The sequence below is a fragment of the Dasypus novemcinctus genome, chromosome 7 (genome assembly GCF_030445035.2).
Source record: "Dasypus novemcinctus isolate mDasNov1 chromosome 7, mDasNov1.1.hap2, whole genome shotgun sequence".
NCBI lineage: Eukaryota > Metazoa > Chordata > Mammalia > Cingulata > Dasypodidae > Dasypus > Dasypus novemcinctus.
The window spans coordinates 78,922,482-78,941,108 of NC_080679.1; the positions used below are offsets into that span (position 1 = coordinate 78,922,482).

An 18,627-nucleotide genomic window follows, 5' to 3' on the forward strand; every position below is an offset into this window, starting at 1 on the left:
GAGACCAAAAGTTTGATAAACACAGCTTTAAATTATGATCTAGAGCTCCTGTGATAGGCTGGAGAAGGCCATGAGGAGTTTTTCTCAGTTTTTCTCAGGTTGAAGAGGGCAATGGAGGCAAAAGAACATGTGTTGGACACATCCTAACCGTGGCCCGGGAAGAATTCCAATCCTCTCTCCTTGATTCCAGCCAACAGAATATGGGATATCATTTCCTTAATTAGTTTATGTTATACTTCAAAGGTGACAGGATATCACTCCTATGATTATGTAATGTAAGAGTTGGTGTCGGCAGATTGGAGGGAGAGAATGTTCTAGAACTTCATATAAATGGAGCAATATAGTATGAATTGTATGTACTCCGTGTACCTGGCTTCTTTCATTTGGCTTAATATTTATGAGGTTCATTCATAGATACCAATAGTATGTTCCTTTATGTTGGTGTCTTCTATTCCCTTCTATGGATATGCCATAATTCGTTTTATCTGTTGGACATTTGGGTTTCCAGGTTTTGACTGACATGAATAAAACTGCAGTGAACATTTTTGCACAGATCTTTTCATGGACATATGTTTTCACTTCTCTTGGGTAAATACCTAGGAGTCAAATTGCTGGGTCATACAGTACGTGCATGTTTAAATTTTAAAGAAATTGCCAGATGTTTTCCACAGTTGTTTTACCATTTTACATTCCCACCAGCAATATATGAGAGTTCTAATTGCTGTACATCCTTACCTTCATTTGTCAATCTTTCAATTTTGGCCATTCTAGTGGGTATATAGTGATAACTCATTGCAGTTTTTTTTTTTTAAAGATTTATTTTTTATTTATTTCTCTCCCCTTCCCTCCGTTGTCTGTGTCCGCTTGCATTATCAGGAGGCACTGGAAAAGCGCGTCTCTTTTTCGTTGCGTTATCTTGCTGTGTCAGCTCTCCGTGTGTGCGGCTCCAATCCTGGGTGGGTTGCGCTTTTTTCGCATGGGATGGCTCTCCTCGCAGGGCGCACTCCTTGCACGGCGCACTCCTTGCACGTGGGGCTCCCTTATGCAGGGATGCCCCTGTACGGCAGGGCACTCCTTGCGCACTGCAGCACTGCACGTGGGCCATCTTACCACACGGGTCAGGAGGCCCTGGGTATTGAACCCTGGAGCCTCAATATGGTAGATGGATGGATGCTCTTATCAACTGAGCCATGTCTGCTTCCCTCATTGTGGTTTTAATTTGTATTTCCCTGTTGCTAATGATGTTGAGCATCTTTCATATGCTTTTTGGCCACTTACAAATCTTTTTTGGTAAAGTGCTGTTGAAGTCACTTCACATTTTTTTATGGGATATCTATTTTCTTATTACTGAATTGTGAGAGTTCTTTATACATACTGGCTACAAGTCCTTTGTTAGATGGACATATTTCAAATATTTTCTCTCAGTCTCTAGTTTGCCTTTTCATTTCTTAATTTTTGTCTTTCAAAGAGCAGACGTTTTTAGTTTTTAATGTTGTTAAAATCTAATTTGTCTATTTTTTCTTTTCTGTTTAATGTTTTTGTGTGTCCTGAGAAATCTTTCCCTATCCAAGGTCAGAAAGATTTTCTCCCATGTTTTCTTCTAAAAGTATTATAATTCTGGCTTTTCATTTAAGTTTATAATCCCTTTCAGGTTAATTTTTATATATGGTATGAGGAAAGGCCGAGGTTTGTTTTTTCCCATGAGCTTCATTTATTTTCTATTTGGATATTCAGTTGTTCCAGCACCATCTGTCAAAATATTCTTTCCCTCTTTCCTGTTCTTTCCTTTCAAGAACACCTATTGGGAAGTGGATGTGGCTCAAGTGGTTGAGCTCCTGCCTACCACATGGGAGGTCCCAGGTTTGAAACCTGCTGCCCCCTGGAGAAGACAAGCAAGACAGTGAGCTGGCACGATAGGCTGGCACGATGAGCTGACACAACAAGGAAATATAAAGAGGAAACACAATGAGAAAATGACAAAGCAGGGAGTGGAGGTGGCTCAAGCGATTGAGCACCTCTTTCCCACAAGGGATGTCCCAGGTTTGGTTCCCAGTGCCTCCTAAAGTGAAGATGAGCAGACACAGAGAGCAGACAGCAGACAGCAAGCACAGACAATTGGGGGGGAGGGGGGGGAGTAAATAAATAAATCTTAAAAAAAAAAAAAAGAACACCTATTGATATTCTTAGTTTCCCAGAGTGACCATAACAAATTAAAATTAAATTGAGTGGCTTAAAACAACACAAATTTATTGTCTCATATTTCTGGAGGCTAGAAATCTAAACTCAAGGTGTTGGTAGGAGCATGCTTCCTCTTAAAACTGTAGGGGGAGATCAGTTTCATGCCTCTCTCTCTTGGCTTTTGGCAGTAGCTTACTCTGTGGCACTTTCTGAGTAGTTATCACATAGTGTTCTTCCATCTATCTCTGTCTCCTACTGTGTCCAAACTTACTCTTCTTATGAGGGCACCAGTCATATTGGACTCCAGGCTAATCCAGTTTGGCCTCATCTTAATTACATCTTCAAAGACATGTTCAAGTCCTAGCCCATGGACATGTAGGTGTGAAGCCATTTATAAATAGGAACTTTGAAGATATTATTATTAGTTTAGGTGTGAACTCATTTGTGAATAGGAAATTTGAAGATCCTGTTTAGATGAAGCCAAATTGAAACAGAGTGAGCCTTAATTCATATGACTGAAGTAAACAGTAGAAATTCGGACACAGTCAGACAGTAGAAATCAGTAAATAGAAACCAGAAGTCAATAAAAATCAGAGGAGCAGGTGGAATTTGAGAATGCCATGTGACGGAGGATTGCAGGAATGCTAAAGACTCTGGGAGAAAACAAGCCCTGCCAAAGTCTGATGTTGGGCTTCTAGCTTCCAAAACCATAACATGATGAATTCCTATTGGCTAAGCCAACCCATTGGGTGGTGTTCTCATGGCAGCCCTTGATAACTCAGAGAGAATTTCATTTTATATTTGAATATGGCAATACTGAGACCTCTAGTGAAGAGGTTCTTCACAAGCCTGTTCTGTCTTGGTTGCATAGTGGGCTACACGAAGAGGTAGAGAGCTGAATGGAAACTTGGAGAGCTGGACAGCAGAGCAGGGCGGTCAGGAACATTCTGCTCAACACAGCTCTCAGTGGACCAAAAGGCTATTAAATTCCTTTTTAAGCATTCTAAATCCATGACCTAACAAGAAAAACCTTTCCAGCTATGTAAGTACCAATTAAATGGAATGAATTAAATTTATATATAAGGTGAATCTTCATTTCTCTTAAACATTCCAATATTGTTTATACAGTCAGCCAACAATTTAATCTTTTTTAAAAATGTAGACTCTAAAATTGTTTTCATTTTTTTAATTAGAGAACAGTTACAGAACAATCATGCATAAAATACAGGATTCCCTTTTACCTCCCTATTATTAATACTTGGCACTGTATGATACATTGTTTCAACTGATGAAAGCACAGTATCATAATTGTATTATTAACTATAGCCCATGATTTAACTTAGGGTTTACTGTGTGTGTAGTGCAGTTCCATGGATTTTTAAAAATTTTAGTCCTGGGAGGGGGTGTAGCTCAAACAGTTGAGTGCCTGCCTCCCATGTGGAAAGTCCCAGGTTCAGTTCCCGGTGCCTCCTAAAAAAGACAAACAATAAGTGGACAATGAACAGACATCCAGCAAACAATGAGAAAAAACAATGAGCAGACAACGAACAAAAACAATGAACAAGACAACAAATAAACAACGAGCAGACAACAAGCAAAATCAAAATGATCAGGGAGCATATGTGGCTCAAGCAGTTGAGTGCCCACATCCCATGTGGGAGGTCCCAGGTTCAGTTCCTGGTGCTTCCTAAAGAAAAAATAAAACAGACAACAAGCAAAAAACAACTAACAGACAATGGGCCAAAACAAGCAGATGAGTGACAAGAAAAAACAAGCAAAAATTTGTCTTTTGTGTCTGGCTTATTTCATTCAACATGATGTCATTAAGGTTCATCCACATTGTTGCATGTAATTTTTAAATTGTCTTTGCTTTTCAAAAATTTTTTATTTTATTTTATTTTGAAAAATGGTTTAGATCACATAAATGCTTCATTCCTTTTTATGGCTGAATAATATTCCACTGTATGTATATACAACATTTTGTTTATCCCTTTGTCCATTGATGGGCACTTGGTTTGCTTCCATTTTTTGGCAATTGTGAATAATGCTGCAATGAACATTGGTGTGCAAATTTCTGTTCAAGTCCCACTTTCAGTTCTTTGGGGTATATACCTAGAAGTGGGATTACTGGGTCATATGATAATTTTATACTTAGCTTTCTGAGACACTGCCAAAGTGGCTGCACCATTTTACATTCCCATCAGGAATGAATGAGTGTTCCTATTTTTCCAGATCCTCTCCAACACTTGGAATTTTCTGTTTTTCAATAGCAGCCATTCTAGTAGGATTGAAATGGTATGTCATAGTTTTTATTTACATTTCCCTAATGGCTAAAGTTGTTGAGCATCTTTTCATATGTTTTTTGGCCATTTGTATATTTCTTTTGGAGAAATGGCTATTCAACTCTTTCACCTATATTATAATTGGATTGCTTGACCTTTTGTTGTTGAGTTGTAGGATTTCCTGATATATTCTGGGTAGCAAACCCTTATCAGATATGTAGTTTCCAAATATTTTCTCACCCTGTGTAAGTTGTGGTTTTACTTACATGATAAAGTCTGTTGATGCACAAAAGTTTTAAATTTTGATGAGGTCCCATGTATCTATTTTTTTCTTCTCTTGCTTGGACTTAGATGGTTAGTCTAAGAAGCCATTGCCTGACACAAATCATAAAGATACTTCCCTATATTTTCTTCTAGGAGCTTTATACTTCCGGTTCCTATATTTAGGTCTTTGACCCATTGTGAGTTAATTTTTGTATATAGTTTCAGGTAGGGGTCTACCTTCATTTTTTTGCCTACGAAGAGCCAGTTTTCCCAGTATCATTTGTTAAAGAGACTTTTCTTTCCCAACTGTGTAGACTTGGGAAAAATCAGTTTGCCATAAATATGAGAGTTTATTTTTGAACTCTCAACTTGATTTCATTGGTCTATAATCTGTTCTTGTGCCTATAACATGCTGTTTTGATTACTATGCTTTGTAATAAGTTTTTAAGTCAGTAAATGTGAATCCTTCATTCTTCTTTTTCAAGATGGCTTTGGCTATTTGGGGCCCCTTTCCCTTCCATATAAATTTGATGATTGACTTTTCCATTTCTGTAAAGAAGACTGTTGGAATTTTGATTGGAAGTGCATTGAATATGTAAATTGCTTTGGGTAGAATGGACGTCTTAACAATATTTAGTCTTCCAATCCATGAAATAGAAAGTCCTTCCATTTATTTAGGTCTTCTTCGATTTCTTTTATCAATGTTTTGTAGTTTTCTGTGTATAAGTTCTTTACATCCTTGGTTAGATTTATTCTAGAATTTGACTCTTTCAGTTGTTCTTATAAATGAAATATTTATTCATTTCCTATTCATATTGTTCATTACTAGTGTATAGAAACACTATTGATTTTTATGTGTCGATCTCATACCCTGCCTTTTTGTTGAATTCATTTATTAGCTATGGAAGTTTGTTGTGGAATTTTCAAGATTTTCTGTATATAGAGTCATGTCATCTGCAAATAGGGCAAGTTCTACTTCTTCTTTTCCAATATGGATGACTTTTATTTCTTTTCCTTGCAATTGATCAATTCAGAACTTCAGGACAATGTCAAATAACAGTGGTGACAGTGGGCATCCTTGTCATATTCCTGATCTTAGAGGGAAAGCTTTCAGTCTTTCACCATTAAGCAATATGTTAACTGTGGGTTTTTCATATATGCCCTTCATTATGTGGATAAAGTTTCCTTTTATTCCTAGTGCTCTAAGCGTTTTTATCCAAAAGGGGTGCTCAATTTTGTCGAATGCCTTTTCTGTGTAATTTGAGATGATCATGTGTGGTTTTTTTTCCTTCATTCTGTTAATGTAGTGCATTACATTAATTGCTTTTCTTACCCCGAACCACCCTTGTATACCTGGTATAAATACCACTTGATCATGTCATAATTCTTTTAATATGCTGTTTGATTAGGTTTGCTAGTATTTTGTTGAGGATTTTTAGATCTATACTTATCATTAGATCTGTTACCCTTGCTTACATGGCTCAATGTAGCTGACCTCCACAGAGTGTGCTTCTCAGAGCCCAGCATCAGCTGAGTCCCAGCTGGTGTGGAGCATTTGGTGGTATTAGTGGCATATTGGAACACAAGGTTGGAGAGGAAATGAGATAGGTTTCTCCCTCCCTTTCTGCCTCAAGGGACTACTTTGGCAGTTGCTGAGCCTCCTCCATGAGCCTCCTCCCTGTGGTTCCTTCTTTTGTTGGTGGCCCTGATCCCAGGTTTCTGGCAACAAGTCCTCCAGTAAAGGGGTGATTGTTACTTCCTGCTGTTGCAAATCCCATTACCTGTTTGGCTCTTAGTAACTCCATCCTGTGTAACTAATTCCCTGCATCCCATTCCCTCTGTTGTAAAACCTTGAATTGTTTTCTGTTTTCCTGGTTAGACCCTGACTACTGATTCATCTACCATGGAAACAAATTTTATTAAGGCTAATAAATTGGGTTCCAACCTAAGCAGGAACTCTGATACCATCTTGGTGTGTTAAGATTGTTTATTGGCCCAGATTTGGGGCTATAACATGAAACCTGCAGCCACAGATATCAAGAGTGATTCTCCCCTTGACACTAATAGATACTGGTGAATCTAGGTATCTGGAGGTATACTGGGAGTATGCTGTATGGATTTTGCATTATTTTTGCCATGGTCCTATACATTTAAAATTATTTCAAAATAAAAAGTTTTAAGAAAAAAGAATCCCCAAGAGGACCTCAAATGGGGTGATCCTGCATCCCATATTCCTTGGGCTCACCTTAACCTGTTGGCTCCCTTCACTACATGATTGGATCTTGCTTTTCTATCTGGCTCCAAAGATACTTTAATCAGATCCATCACAGTCACATTCATATGTAATTTTTAACTTTACAGCTTGATTTAGGGAGAGAGAATTATGTTTTCTCCTCATGTTTTTCCTGTTTAGCTAGACCACAGCTCTTATGGTTGATTTTAAAATGACTTGTAGGGGAGCTGGTGTAGCTCAGTGGTTGGGTGCCTGTTTCCCATGTATGAGGTCCCAGGTTCAATCCTCAGTACCTCAAAGAAAAAACAAACATCTAATTGGATTCTGTGTATCTTTGACATGTTTGTCATATAAAAGATGTGCTATGAATGAGTTCTTTTTCCTTAACTTGGCCCAGAAGGCCCTCCTTTGACTATCTCAGTAGCCCCATTTCTTCATATTCTCTTCCTGGTAATGATAAGGCAGCCATGTTGAGCTTCTTTCAGTGCCTTGTATGTATTGTGCTCCTTGCTTCTTAGTCTTGAGCACTACTTGATCGCCTTTCTGCTCTCACCTCTCTTCACCTAGATAACTCTCAATCTTCCTTCCTAAAACCATACCTCTGAGAGGTCTTGCTGGCCCCGTCACCAAGTACTCTGAACTATCCATGTCTTAATAGTCACCAAACTTTGTTCAAATTATTTAAGACATTCAAATTAAATTTAAATTACAAATAAATAATTTCAACTATATGCAAAATACAATAATATAATTGATAGCTAATGTACTACAATGTTAACATTTTGCCATATTTTCATCAGTTATTTTCTCGTAAGGAAGTAAACTAATAATAATAAGAGGGAGGGAGTGGATGTAGCTCAAGGGGTTGAGCCTTTGCTTCCCTGGGTTTGATGCCCAGTTCTTCCTAAAAAAAAAAAAAGGATTAAAAAAAAACAAGAGGGAAGGTCTCTTTCCACCCCATTCCACTTCTTCCCTCTTCAGAGGTAACCATTACTGTGAAGTTAGTGTATGTTATTTCCCTTCATATTCTCACAGTTGTACAAGGTATGTTGCTATAAACAATGCATAATATTATTTTAGATGTTTAAAATTTTACACAAATGCACATTCTATTTTTGCAACTTTTTTTTTAACAAGTTAGGTATTCAAGATTTATTTATGTAGGGAGATGATGATCTAGTTCACTCATTATCTGCTATGTATTAGATCATTGTATGAGTATACCATAATTTGTTTGTTATCCTACTGATGAATGTATAGGATGTCTAGAATTTTTTTTTTTTTGCTAATGTCCATTGAGCCCATAAAATTAGAATTTTTATAGGTAAATACCTACGAGTAGACTTGCTTTTCGAAGTGATTATGCTGTTTTATACTTCCAACACCATAAATTCTCACTTCGGTAACTGAACAAATATTTATTAAACACTGTTCTTGGCGCTTACAGCAGTAAACAAAACAAAGTCCTTGTTTTCTCTAAGATCCCTACATTCCAGTGTTGGGGGAAACAGAGTTGGAAACAAAAAAGTAGTGTAATATGGTAAATGAGATGTTGAAAAATTAGGAAGAGTAAGGGATTAGAGAGTGATGGAGGATTTTATTTTTGGATTATGTGGCAGAGAAATCTCTGACAAGGAGACATTTGAGTAGAAACCTAAACAATGTAGAAAAGAAAAGCCGTGAGAAGTCCTATTCTTGGTATTATCAGATATTAAGATTGTTCCAACTGGACAGGTGTGAAATAGTATTTTATTAAACTATACTTTTACTTATTTTGGATCATTGGTGAAGTTCAGGAATTTTTATGTTTACTTGGCCACTCAGGCACCCTTTTCTTTGAGTTTTCTGTTTATCCTTGGCCTATTGGAAAAGTAAGTTGTCATTTTCATATGTGTAAAAAGTAAGTTGTCATTTTCATATGTGAAAAAGTCATTTATATAATATGGGTATTAATCCTTTTTTTTTTCCAGTTATTTACCTTATCACTATATTCTCTTAGTGGCTTCTTTTTTTAAAAGATTTATTTTATTTATTTATTTCTCTCCACCCCCTCGTTGTTTGCATTTACTGTGTCTGTTTGTTGTGTGCTGGTCTTTTTTAGGATATACCGGAAACTGAACCCAGACCTCCCATATGGTAGGTGGGAGCTCAGTCACTTGAGCCATATCCTCTTCCCAGTGGCTTAAATTTTTTTAAACAAACTTGTTTATGATGTGTTTGGTTATAGAGAAATCTTAAATTTTAATGCAAACAAATTTATTAGTCTTTTCTTTTATGATTTCTGCTTTTCAAATTTTATTTAAGAAATCTTTCCCTATTCTGATCCATAAATATGTTCTACTATATTTTCTTCCAAAAGTTTTTTGTTTTTAATTTTGCTTTACGTTTACTTTATGTTTTTTTTCGGGGGGGAGAAGTAGTGGTTCTGTATCGATATGGGGAGGGTGCCCTTAGCCCCCAGGAGCATGAGGTAGTCCACTGGGCCTCCTGCTTACACTTTCCCTAGGTCCTCCTTCAGCTTGACGGTCCAGTCACACTGATGTGGAAAAGGATGTATTAATTGAATTGATATTTACTGTAAAAAGTTTGAAGTCTCCATGCTTCAAGTAATGGGAAGAACCAAGCCTCTACTCATCTGTGTCAACAACCCCCTTGACCTCCTGTCTGGTCAAATTAGAAACAAATCAATGATTCCTAAGCAAACCCCTCCATTCCCAAAACTTTAAATGACTCAACTCTCTGCATAATAATCTTCATCTTTATCATTATACTTCCAGATTACCCCAGGATTCTAGCCTTACATCTTGCTATTTAGCTATAGCCAGATACTCTGATCTATTGAACTCCAACTCTCTGCACGTAACTGGCCTTTCCTTTATGCTGTTCTCTGCATGGATTCACCATCCTCCTCAATCTGAACCTATCAGATTATCAAGCTATATTTCTAATTATATATATAATGTAAAACTAACCTCCACTAACAAATGGACAGGCCTTTTTATATTAAATTCCATTGCCAAATGATTACCATTTCTATGGCAGCCACCATACCAAAACTAAGCACATTTGTGTCAATACCTTAATACCACTGTATTTCACACATGGTGTGACTTTCATCTAAGTCAATCTACATTGTATCTCCTGTATACCTTCTGTATAAAAAAGAACGAGGAAAATGTATGTAATTATTATAGTCCATTATTAATCATTTTATAAAACATTTTATAAACACTATTTTCAACTCATACTTCCAAAGTAGATCTACTATAGTGCCAAAAGTTATTTTAAAAGTATGTCATTAATAGTACATAGTAACACATTTGGAAGGTTATTATTTTTATTTTATAATATGATCTGTGCACTCAAATTGGGCCTCAGTAGTCAGTGGGCAGATGAAATTGCAACCCCTTGCAGGGGAGGGTGCCCCTAAGCATCAGGAGTGAAATGGTTTTAATCACTATTGTTCTTTCAGGCAAATCCAAAACACAGAAACAGTCTGAAGATGGTGGAACTCTTTACAGTACATTAACCATCAAATTAAATGTTAAAGATTAGAGAGGTTATAGAAAGAAGAAAAAAGTTATTGCCTGTTTCTTGGAATTTCCTGTATCTCCTGATTATAACTAGTAAAGCTTAGAAATTCCATTTTGTAAACTATAATATCTGCACTAATAAAAAAGCAAACTATGAAAAATGCTTTCCAGAAGGCCATCATCATATACTTTGTGGCTACTTTTATTTATTTATTTTTTTTTTAATTTTTTTATTTTTTATTGACTTTGTAATAATATTACATTAAAAATATATACGTGAGGTCCCATTCAACCCCACCCCCCCACCCCCCCTCTCCCCCCCCCCCCAACAACACTCGTTCCCATCATCATGACACATCCATTGGATTTGGTAAGTACATCTTTGGGCACCTCTGCACCTCATATACATTGGTTCACATCATGGCCCATACTCTCCTCTATTCCATCATGTAGGCCCTGTGAGGATTTACAATGTCCGGTGATTACCTCTGAAGCACCATCCAGGGCAGCTCCATGTCCCGAAGACGCCTCCACCTCTCATCTCTTCCTGTGTGGCTACTTTTATTGGCAGGGGAGGGAATGAAAGGAAGGCAAGTCCTGCTGAGTAGCCTGGGGGGAGGCTAAAGTAGAAATGGCCATTTCAAAACATGACAGAAGGTCATTTGAATAACATGAACGTTGCCCTCTGAATTTAAAATTATCGGTAGGACTGTGATGTAAACCCCATTAATCTCATAAAACTTTAAGAAAAATCTGTTATAATCACACAGGCTTTGTGTGAATGTTTCCTCTTTGTGTAGAAATCAGAAAGAGGAGCTGAATTTCATGACTGAGAATAGGGATAGAGGGCTTGTGATATCTGAAATAATTAATTCAAAGGAATTGGAAGCTTGGAGCTGTAGGTGACTATGAGAAGACCTCACAGACATCTTGGGGACATTACTGGGTTTTGAACTGAATGAGGAATGGATGTTTTAGCCAATCTTATCTCCCTGTTAGTAGCAGAATGATACTCTGGTATCTGAGATTCATGTAGATTAATATCTATTTTTGCATATGAAAATGATGGCATCTTGGATTCAATGAAGATATAGAATATACTTTCCCTTTCTTATGGTCATTCTTATAGACTTTATAATCAAACTCCAGTGATTCTTCAGTCTCTAAGACATGTATTCCCTCTCTCTAAGGTTTCATTTTGAAATAACTTCAAATTTACAGGAAAATTACAAAAATAACACAAAAACAATCCATAGAACTTCAACATATCCCCCCAATTTACTAACTTTTAGCATTTTGCTACATTTCTTTTATCATTCTCTATCTATCTATCTATCTATCTATCTATCTATCTATCTATCTATCTATCTACTTACCTACACCTAATTTATCATCTATTTTCTAAGCATTTGAGAATAGGTTTCATACATCATGCTCCTCTAACACATAATACTTCCTTGTACATTTTCTAAGAACCAGGACATTCACTTATGTAACCACTTTAAGTATAGCTATCAAGTTTAAGAAATCTAGCTCTGATATAAAGCATATAATTCATATTCCAATTTTTTCAGTTGTCCCAATAATGTCCTATTGGACATTTTCTCCTCAATTATTAATTCCAGTCCAGGATCATGTATTGTGTTAAATTGTCATATCTCTTTAGTCTTTCTTGTATTTTTTAAATTTGTGGTAACATATATACATGTGTGTGTATATATATGTGTGTGTATACACACACACAACATAAAATTTTCCATCTTGTCCATTCCCAAGCATATGATTCAGTGACATTAATCACCTTCACAATGTTGTACTACCATCTCTACCATCCATTAACAAAACTTCCCATCATCATGAACAGAACCTTGCACCATGAACTCCCCTATGTATTCTCTTTTTCACACACTCATCACTTGCCTCCATTAGGGATGGATATGTCTAGGACCAGGACTCAGACTCCAAACTAGAGCTCTGAGAGCTACTCTTTATCTTTTCCAATTACATTTGCCACATAACCTTGTATCTTGTACCCAGTGTGGTAATAGTCTTCAATTAATCAGCAAGTATTTATTCAGCTTTTGAAGAAAGGTAGCTGTGGCAGTTTGATATTATTTCTCAATTCCAAAAAGGGATATAGATTATGTTTGTAAACTGGACTGTTCCTCTGGGAATGATACTCTTTGATTGATTTAAAAGGCTTTACATTTACTTGATTAAATCAAGGTTAGGGCTTTGATTTGACCATGTCATTAGGGAATGCAGGTTTGAGTCCCTGACACCTCGATGGGCTATATAAACAGACATTCAATCAAGGAGAACACAGAAATAGATAACATATAATAAGATACACAGAGAAAGGGAGCTCCATAGACATGGAAGAGGATCCTGTGGCCCAAGAAAGAGCGATGAGCCATTCACCTGAGAGTTTGCAGCTGACCTTGTGAAGAGAACAGAGCAGCTAATCCTTGAAAGAAATGAGCCCTCCAGTCTACAGCTGAGATTGGAAGAATCTGGCCCACAGAGCCTTAAGGGAAAAAGGAAGGCTGAACCCTCGCAGACATCCCCCGCCATCTTGCTTTAGCACTTGACAACTGACGTTGGGTGAGAAAAGTAGCCTTGAGTTGGACTCTTTTTTTTTTTTTTTAAGATTTATAATTGGGGAAGCAGCTGTGACTCAATCAGTTGCGCTCCCATCTACCATATGGGAGGCCCTGGGTTTAAGTCCTGGAGCCTCTTTGTGAAGGCAGGCTCGCCCACACACCGCAGAGAGCTGACGGCCCACACCCACGTTGAGCTGACAGCCTGCGCCTGCAGAGAGCTGACAGCCCACACCCATGGAGAGTTGGCACAGCAAGGTGACGGAGAAAAGGGAGACAAGCAGACACAGAAGAACGTGTAGCAAGTGGACACAGAGAGCAGACAGCAAGCAAGCCATGAGGGGGGAAATACAAAAACAAGATTTATAATTAGTTTGCCCATTTAGTCAATCATTTGTTTATATCGGTATGGGCTCATTGATATTTAATTTATTCTTTGGGCTATAAACCAAAAGTTATGTATTTTGTGGCTCAAACTCAAATGCTTTAAAAATAACTAACAATCTAGCAAGCTAACTTGTTAACAAACCAAAGTCATGTGTGACAGAGGAATAGGCATATTAGGAGTCTTTTTATGTTTTCATCTTCTTACTCATTCTTCTCTTACTGAGTCCCTACTTTTAACTTCTGCGGTCTGATGAAACAAGAGTCAGGTGGATGGGGGGATGTATGTGAGACCACAAAGCTAAGTTCAGTTGAGATGGTCTGGAAGGAGTGGTTGGGGCTCTGTATATTTCTCACCAGCCCCAGCCTAAACTCCTATTATTGTAAAAAATCAATGACTTTCTGCTTTTTTGATATTGTGTATTCCTAATAGAAAGTCCCAGCAATAATTTCACCAGGTTCCCAGAATAAACTGGGACTGATTTAAAATTTTTTGTTGGAAGCGGACTTGGCCCAGTGGTTAGGGTGTCTGACTACTACATGGGAGGTCTGCGGTTCAAACCCCGGGCCTCCTTGACCCGTGTGGAGCTGACCCATGTGCAGCGCTGATGCACGCAAGGAGTGCCCTGCCACGCAGGGGTGTCCCCCGTGTAGGGGAGCCCCACGTGCAAGGAGTGCGCCCCGTAAGGAGAGCCACCCAGCACGAAAGAAAGTGCAGCCTGCCTAGGAATGGCGCCACACGCACGGAGAGCTAACACAAGATGATGCAACAAAAAGAAACACAGATTCCCACGCCGTTGACAACAACAGAAGCGGACAAAAGAAGAACATGCAATAGATGGACACAGAGAACAGACACCTGGGGTAGGCGGTGAGGGGAAGGGGAGAGAAAAAATAAAATTTTTTGTCAAGGATTGGACTCAATCAGTGAGCTATACTTTTTTACTAGTTTTAATGAAAGTTGAAAATGCTGACTAAAAAACTGTCCAAGTTTTATTAAAAAATTACCACATGCTTCTTTAATTAGATTAATTATAATTTATTTTAAAAAACACATATTAAAAAATTATCATTTCATCACTTCAGGCCATGTTTAATTTTTAGATGACTAAGTGATTATATTGTTTATTTTGAGTTACAAATGTCAAGTCTATCTTCGGTATGAAAAGGCTTTTCACCATCTCTTTTGTCCAAGTGAAAGTTTTCGTTGCATTTCAAGACTTTACAACTGCATCCACATGAAAGAATGTATTTCAGACAACCACTGAAGTTTTAAATATAGTGACTCGACCAATTGTTATTTCATCATGCTTTGACCAATGTTAGTTTTTAAATTAAAAATTAAATTTGCAGAAATTTTATAAAGTAAAACAAATGAATCTTTAAAAATGAACTACTATAATTTTCACATATGAAATAGTCAAACATTACTATCTTTTATATAAATTTAGCACAATTTTTGTAGTGGATGAAAAACAAAATTTAATCCAGGAAGATGGAAATAGAGGATAAAAAGGGATAGGCAGTATGAAAAATATAAGCTAAAAAAAATCAGAATTCCTAAACACCTCACCTAATTTTATCCATTCAAATAGAATTGACCCTAGTGTGGCTTGTATCATCCCTGGGTTGAGTTTTTCCCTGCACAAAAATTTGCACAGTGGTTGATAGAGGTCAATATTTCAGCATTTTTTTTTTAAAAAACAAAGCTGCAGCAATAGTTTAAAAATTTATCACACAGTAGGGTGCCTCGGGGTTGTACAGGTAGGTGGTCCTGAGTTCCACCTTTTGGCCTTTAGGAACAGGTCTGATAATAAATAGCAAGTGTGTGCTGAATAGACTATTCAGTTTATTTATTTATTTATTTATTTATTGGCTATACAGTTTAACATTGACTCTGGTATGAACTTAAATAAAAACAAAGACCTTTTGATTACTTCAATTATTATTTGTTGTTGTTTTTTTTTAAAGATTTTATTTATTTATTTAATTTCCCCCCCTCCCCCAGTTGTCTGTTCTCTGTGTCTATTTGCTGCGTCTTGTTTCATTTGTCCGCTTCTGTTGTCATCAGTGGCACGGGAAGTGTGGGCGGCGCCATTCCTGGGCAGGCTGCACTTTCTTTCACGCTGGGCGGCTCTCCTTCCGGGGTGCACTCCTTGCACGTGGGGCTCCCCTATGCGGGGGACACCCCTGCGTGGCAGGGCACTCCTTGCGCGCATCAGCACTGCTCATGGGCCAGCTCCACACGGATCAGGGAGGCCCGGGGTTTGAACCGCGGACCTCCCATGTGGTAGAGGGATGCCCTAACCACTGGGCCAAGTCCGTTTCCCTTCAATTATAATTTGTGAGTAAAAATAACTATGTTACCCTCAAAGGTCTTTCAAGGACTATGATGAAGTTGCTTCGTTCAGTATATGATAGTGAATAATTTGAATATATTTAACAAACTCTGTTACCATAACCATAGATGTTAGGAGGTGTGTCTAGAAACCACACTGTGATAAGGAGCTAAACACAGGATACCCTCCATCACTGTGTTCTACTTTCCCTCTGGCAAAGCCATGGCCACTCTGATGCAAAGTGATGCAAAGTTAAGACTACATTAATGAGTTTTATTTTCCTGTTAAGTATCAACTTTTTTTTTTTTTCTAGGTACACACAGTAAAGTTTATTTTCGTGCATTTCAATCCATTCAAAATAAATTAGTCAGCAAATTCCTGCCTGGCTCAGCCCTGGTTTATGTAACTATTACTCAGCTGTAATGATTTACAAGGTATTATTATCTCACACACACAAAGGAGGCCTCACTCTCGAGCTCCATTCCCAGCAAAAGCATCTTAAATAAATGGAGAGAGAACAGTTTGATTTGTAATGTTTTCATAGACGTAGGATATTCCTCACCCATAAAGAATTTCTTTATATGACTCATTTCATAGCAAGTTAAGTGAAGGAAGTTTGATGGGTCTGTGTCTTAGTGTGGGAACAACATGATCCCCTACCCCTTCCTTCAATTTAAGGAAAATCCCCGAAGAGATGGCCCATATTCACAGGAAGGAGGGGATGGCCCTCAGGCCCTCAGACTACGTGGCACTGCAGCACCTGCCCCAGAAGCTGGGAAGGGGCAGGAAGCTGGGCATGAGGCTGGGTCCTGGGACGATAACAACTAAGCCAGAAAAAAGGTTCTCTTTTCCTCAATACCTTGAAGGATGGTGGTGGTGATGGTTAGAGAGTAAAGACAGCATATTTCTCACCCCATTCACTGGGTGACACAGGGAAGTTTGTTCCTGGGACTTCTTTTCAAATGACTTAGGATGGCCCCTTGGGCCTCACAGGCTCCTGGGTCCCAGAGGACATGGCCTGGCAGGTTGTGCCTTGGTCAAAGCAGTACCACATGTCCATAAACTGGAGACAAAGGCAGCAGAAACCCTTCCCACCCTACCCTTTACCTGTCTCTGAGCTAGGTGCTACTCCTTGGCTTATAGCACCCACCATCTAGGTTCGAAATGACCTGAGAAGAATGGAAAGTCATGGCAGAGATAAGTCTCCTTCTTTTGGTGGCCAACTCGACCCCATGGTTCAAAACGGGGACAGATGTGTGGTAACCTGTCTTGAATTAGCAACATTACAAACTGCTCTTAGGCCACAGCGGGTCCTTGGTGGGGATGCCCCCTTCTCTTGAGGGAAGGGATACTCCAGAAGAGGCAGGGGTCTCCCAGCGCTGTACCCCACCAGATCAGACTCCTGGGCACACTAAGTAGAAAATGGACACAAAGGGGCAAGCTATTTGACAGATGCTGTTCAAACGTCTGTTCAGGGCACTTTCTGCTGGGTCCTGGGCAAAACAGGATCTCTCTCCTGGCAGCTCCTTAATGCCGGCCGACCAGCTGGTTGGAGGGGCCAGTCCATCAAAGAGCCTCTTCGTTACAAATTGGGGAATAGGGCGTCAGGCTGCACTGAGGATTCTTCTCCGCGAGAGGGCGCCAGCTCGCCTCGCCGGTCGGAAGCAGACCCCAGCGTTCACGGAGTCCAGGTACCGCGTCCGTTTTCTCACCCAGGCCACCAACAATTCAAGTTGATGAGGGCCGTCTCATTTCTGGTCAAAGAAGTTTCTCCAGAGGATAGCAGCCAGCCCTCTTCTGAAAGGACCCTCTCATCATATTCCAAGATTGCTGCATAGAAATTGTCATGAGAATCAGGCTCTTCTTCAGGATATCGGGATTAACCCCACGACTCTGCCCCGCTTTCAGCATCCTCCCACGTAAACTGAGCTTTGATGTTACACATGTCCTTCCCTCTCCGCCTTTCCTGCTTCATTCGGAATAGACACATCCCATACATGAAGTAGAGTTATAATAAACCACGAATTCAATGTATCAGGCATCTGACACCTTAGAAAGAATTTCTCGAAGTCAGTTTTCTCCACACAGTATACTCGTGCAGGGCTGCAATTTAACCTTCCATTTACTGTTTTCCAAAGGTCCTGTGAATCCCATGGCTTTTATTATCTTTGTGAGGTATCAACCTTCTCCTCAACAGGCTGTGAGGAATCCTTAGAAGTGAAAAGCGTATTTGTGGTGTGAATCATCCTACTCAGCTGTATGTCTATTCCAGGAATCTGTTCTGATCCACCACATGCTACAGCCTGGCTCATCTGGGGCCACTGGGAAGTGCCAAACAGTTCTGCACTAGCCACAGTCCTTGGGGAGGAGACACAGGTACCAACTGGCAGCACACCAGAACCCACTGAGTGTTACTAGTTTGGTTCCTAAGGACTCTCATCTGCAATGCCATGTTCCTCAGCAACCGTTTCCCTACTTTTTTTTTTTTTTTTTTTTGAGGTACTGGGGCTGGGGATTGAACCCCAGACCTCATCTGTGGGAAGCTGTTACTCAACCACTGAGCCATATTGACTCCCCTGAGTTGTTTTTTTCATTTGTTTGCTTGTTGTTTGTTTTTAGGAGGCACCAGGGACCAAACCCCAGGACCTCCCATGTGGGAAGCAAGCACTCAACCACAGGAACCACATCTGCTCCCCTGCATTTATTTTAACTTGAGTTGCCTTGGTCCCTGGTAGATGAACGTCTTGCCTGAAGCCATTGTACTGGTCTCCTTGAGATCTTCCCTGTTAGAGTAAGTGACCCACACCAAAGGGA

General features: G+C 39.1%; 1 pseudogene; it reads right to left on the bottom strand.

Moving 5' to 3' along the window:
• Positions 1-17,379: 17,379 nt before the first annotated feature.
• On the bottom strand, positions 17,380-18,265 carry LOC101433153 (ubiquinol-cytochrome c reductase complex assembly factor 1 pseudogene; annotated as a pseudogene).
• Between the last annotated feature and the right edge of the window lie 362 nt (positions 18,266-18,627).